Source organism: Camelina sativa, chromosome 10, assembly GCF_030686135.1.
Source record: "Camelina sativa cultivar CO46 ecotype springtype chromosome 10, ASM3068613v1".
Taxonomy (NCBI): domain Eukaryota; kingdom Viridiplantae; phylum Streptophyta; class Magnoliopsida; order Brassicales; family Brassicaceae; genus Camelina; species Camelina sativa.
In genome coordinates, this window is record NC_141889.1 from 2,510,140 (window position 1) to 2,515,544 (window position 5,405).

A 5,405-nucleotide genomic window follows, 5' to 3' on the forward strand; every position below is an offset into this window, starting at 1 on the left:
ATACAAGTTTAAGTCCGGATTATACTATCACAAATCTATAGATTTTATACACTAGTCAGATACTCATAAATTATAGATATAAATTATATGCATTTGGTTGCCAAAGTCTAGATTTTTCTTTACCCTTTTGTTTGCTTTGAACCCTTTTAGGCTTTAGAGTAAGAAAAGCACCGACTTCTTCCCATTATTGGCTGCTAGATGGGTATATATAGTCTTTTATTTTGTTTTTGGAGGCTTTTTAAATTACACTGTGGGTTGTGATCCCTAAAATACGCTTGTTTTTGTTTCCCAATATTGAATAAATTAGACGTATATACATATTAGTGAGTTAAGTTAATACTAACATATGAATTAAAATTGAGTATTAAGTTCATCAAAAATTGATTGGTGTAGATTTTTTTGGTATGATATATTACAAGATTAAAATTAATTAGATTAGAAAAAAGTGTTCATAGCCACAACACACAAATCAGTCAAAAGGATATGAACCTTCGTCCAAGAGACACAACGATATTCCAATTGACGGGATACCAAATTTCGTTATTTATATATACTATATTATTACGTATTTATTTCGCATCATTGTTAATCCGTATAATGTTCGCATTTTTTTGAGTATATACGCAAGAGCCAATATGCAAAAGCAAATGTACCAAGGGTTACGAACCTCATTAGTCTTAATTAAAATACATATATTTAAGGGATGATGATGTCTTTTAAATCACCTTCGTAACATGTTTTGAAATTATGGTCAATTGTTGTGGCTTATTAGAGAGGACTAATCAAAATTGGGAAAGTCGCTTACGGAAACTCTAATGACATTTATACCCTAATATAACATATTAATATTGTTTTAGATATAACGACAAACAATGAGTGTGACAACCTTAAAGACCTTTACATGTTACGTGGGAATACAAAAGAAATGTGACAATAGCAGACAAAACATTACCTTCATTTAAACTTACATTTGTTTTTTGGTTTTTTCCCTCCTTTTGTGTGACGATTAGACTCTCTAATCGTTTGACTAAAGCTCTTATTTTTCTTTCTTTTCATCTAAGGGAATCTTCAAGAATATCCGCAAACATTCGTGTAAATGATTTGGTGTATGTTATATATAATGTACGTGGATCGAAATGAAGCTGTTCGACATATTCTAATTTTAGCCGTTGTATGGGATCGCTAAATAGTGGTGACGGTACAAAATGCTAGTGTTTTCCGGTTTGAATAAAGAAGGTTATGGAGTTTTCAAATGCCTTTGTGGGATTATAGTTGAGTAACCCAACCCACAATCTATGTTACGAAATACCATAATGGATTGTAGTTCGACCATGATCGTCTTGTGGCTTCTATATTTCTCTGCAACCTTCTCGATGATCATATTCTCATAGGATGGTTTACGTGTTTGCTCAAAAAAAAAAGGATGGTTTACGTCATGCAGAAGATCTTAACGTTGTTGGTAAATTTATTTTTAGATTTTCGTAAAGAGATTATATCAGTTTCTATATTTTTAGGCTGTTCTTTTCAAATTATAATATAGATCATCATTCCATTTTCAGATTATAAATTTATATAGATAATATATCCTCTTATATAACGAGAAGAATCTTTATTATATATACAGTACATAAACCGACTAATTACCAATTATGTTTGTTCAGGTAGATCTATAGGAGAACGAATGTTATAAAATCATTTACTTAGGCGATCTACTATTTAAGGCTTAAATCATCATATGTTTTTGGGTCAAGTACCGGCAAATATTGTTCCCTGCACATGACAATTTTGCCATAATTGATTACGACTTCCAAATTATTATGTTTTTCTAATATTGTCATAGCGGTTATTATAAAAGGTGCATTTGGTATGGAAGATAATGATCTTATTTCAAACAAATATATAATAGGGTTGTAAAACCACAAATTCACAATTATTTATCATCAAGTATTTTTTTTTCTTTTGTAAATTAACATATCCACCGTATGGTCATTTAGTTCATATAATATAGTATAAATGGTTTTCTAGTTTTATTTATCATTCCGAAGGTTACATATAACCTAGTATAACTGGTTTTCTAGTTTTCTAGATCAAAACACATAAGATGCCTTTTTATAATCTCTCGAGACTCGACACATGCACGATATTCTCAAGAAGGAATACTAAACTCGAAATAAAGGTTGAAAAATTGCAATATATCAAATAGAAGACTCCTTTATATAATAATAAAAAAGAGGCTTCTATGTGTAATATTCATGAATGAACCATCCGTGATCAATGGATACGAAAGTATAATTCTGCCAAAAGGGTAGAATAGGATTCCCCATTATTGTTCACGATGTAATATAACCATTATTTTTGTGATGTACTGGTGTGTGGATCTAATGGTGATAAACGAACTTTGAACAACAACAACAACAAGAAAATAAATACAAGATAAGAAAATCAATTAAAAGATGAGATGAATAAAAAAAGCAAAGAATACAAGAGTCTAGGATTTCACCTATAAGTCTAGTACATATTTTAAACCTACTAAATTTACTAGAAATAAGATTAAAACATTTAATAAGAATCTGCACAATTTGATTTCTTATTTTGGGTGAGTTTCAAACTTCGGAGATTTCAATATTCTTGTCTAACATGTTATATATTTTTCCAGATAGAAAATTTAGATTTCTTATTATTACAACATTTACCTAAGAACCCTCAGTTCACCTAGATTCTCCGATTCTTAAAAGTTTTGGATTTTGTAAGTCTTCTTAAGAATATCTCCAAATTCATCAAACTGATACTACTTTTTTTTCTCTTAAGAATTCACACTCATATCATGGCGATATCCACACTCTTTACTCTTTAGTGATCTAGATTTTTTTTTTCTTTTCTTTTGGACATCAAGGTACTATATACTATTATTTAAGAGTTGAAAATTTATAATAAGAAAATAATGAAGGTTTATTTTTCAAGTGAGAAGACAAAGATGTCCCCACATGCAATTTTATCATATGATTTATCATCTAATATCTGATTGGCATGAATCATGATTATATAGAGTCCAAGTGATATTTTGGTCTCTCCGGGCTCAAATTTGACCACTATTTTTACCAATTAAGTATATTTTACATTGATAGTGAAGACTTACAAAATCCAAAACTTTTAAGATCAAACTAAGAAGCAGTGATTACAATATTAAGAAGACACTTTGTACTCATGCGGCAACAGAGCCTTTATTGCAAACACACTCATAACGATGATGCTGAGGTTACCTAACGCCTAAAACGTACCCCAAAACAAAATATTGAAACGGAAATAATCAAACAACAGACCCATTTTTATATAATAATAGATCTCTCTCTCTCGACATGTCTTTAAATCGGACAAAAACAAAACGGCCCCCATGTTTGTAACTTCGAGGGTTTTTTTTAGGTCCACATTTAATACAGTAAAGCATCAGAAGAAGCCATGAGAGGCTGGTTCATCATATAAGACATGTTCATCTGATTCACGAAGAAATCATTACACTCCAAACCAACCAGAGGGTTCGAACACATGCCGTTGTTGTTGTTACTGTCGAGGAACTCGATGATGTCGTTGAGAGATTGAAGCCTGTGGTTAAGTTCATCGAGCTGAGCCCTGAGAACAGAGTTCTCTGCTTCAACGGTCAGGTAGTGCTGCGTTGTGATGCTGACACTTGTCACGATCTCGTTGTTCTCTTTTTTAAGATGGTTAACCTGAGCCGTTAGATCGTCGAGGAGCTTTTGTTTTTTCATCCTAGATCTCCTTGCAGATTCACGGTTTGAGAGCATCCGTTTACGTTTCCTCTTCTCCATGAGACACTCCTCTGATCCTGACGAAGACTGAATCGTCGACGAAGTTGTTCCCGACGACGACGATTCCATTTAGTAACACACACACACACACAAAAGAAAACAAACAAAGGAAGCCTTATCTTACAAGAAGAGAGATCAAATATTACAAAATGGGTTTTTTTAGGGGAAACAAAAAACAGAACAGAGCAGAACACAACAGGACAGGACAGGACCCAGATGACGAAAAAAAAAGAAGAAGAAAGATTTGATGGAAACTATAGGGTTATTTGTTTGTAATTATGCGTAAAGATTTAAATAATTTCAAGAAAAATCATGAGACGTAGTAAAGCCAGTAAAGGAAGACAACAGAGAAAGATTGAACAAGATGGGTCCTGCGCCTGATTGTGGAATTTAACATAAACCCAGAGAGAAAGATCTCACTGAGTATAATCGGAGACATGTGTCTCAAACACCAAGAACTGCTGATTAAGCATCAATGTTTTTTTCCTTCCTTTTTTTTTTGTTTGGTAAATTAGTTCTCACAAACAAAAAAAACCTGAGATTTTTAAGCTTTGAAGAAAAAAAAACGAAATCAGAAGAAGAAGGAAAGGAATCAAAAAGACGATATCTTCGAGAGAAAGAGAGAAGAAGGGGAGAGAAGAGAGAGAGGGGGGGGGGGCTTTGAAATGGTTTAGGAGACATGAATTTATAGAAGAAAGAAACTTCAAGAAAAAGTGTATTTCAGTGGCAACTTGATGGTAAGCGATACATTTGTTTGGATTCTATTCAGAGAAAGAAGATTCTTTACTTTCTTTTTCCCCTAACTTCTTTTTTGTAAACATTTTTTTTTTACCCTTCTCACTTTTTTTAATAATTATTAAGTAGGAATATCTACATTAATCACAAATATAAAATTTACTCATTAATTATTTCTATATTAAATTATTAATTAAAAATCAAAAATAAATTACAAAAAATATATCGAGCACTACCCCATTATGTCATTATGCCAAGATAGTAAGAAAAGAAAATTATTTTATCGAATAATACAATAAAATCATATTAATTAATTTTAGATACTATAAAATCATGCATTTATTATGATTTCCAAAAAAATGAAACATTCCAAAAAGCCTAAACAAAAACTAAAAAAAATGACCCCGCCTAATTTCTACTTTCTTTGTTTAATAGTAACCGTGATTTCTTAGTAGGAAAGAAAAAAAAAAGTACAGATTCTTTTTACAAAGAAGAAAATTGCAGATGAAAAGTTTTCTTTATTTGAGGGGAAAACGAATTTTGTCTTTGTTTATTACTATTCCAATTTATTGTCATTAAAAGTAAAAAAAAATAAAAAATCGAGAACTTTGTTGAATCTTCTTCAGTAAAATAGTAAGTCAGATATTCATGTAACGACAAAAACAGAAAAGAAAATTTTAATTAGTACTATATTAGTAGTGCGTATTGAGGACTAGTATTAAAAAGAATTTTTTTTTAAAACCATTAAAGCCAGAATTTGTCTGGCAAATCTATGAACACGATCATTTAAAAATCAATTTACCACCAACAACACTAAATCTATGAACATATTTATTTAAAATTTCA

General features: G+C 31.0%; 1 non-coding gene across 1 annotated transcript; it reads right to left on the minus strand.

The window, feature by feature from the left end:
* Positions 1-3,092: 3,092 nt before the first annotated feature.
* LOC104716674 (bZIP transcription factor 11) lies at positions 3,093-4,040 on the minus strand. Its single transcript, XR_015568914.1, has one exon. It is a non-coding gene; the product is annotated as a bZIP transcription factor 11 (transcript).
* Between the last annotated feature and the right edge of the window lie 1,365 nt (positions 4,041-5,405).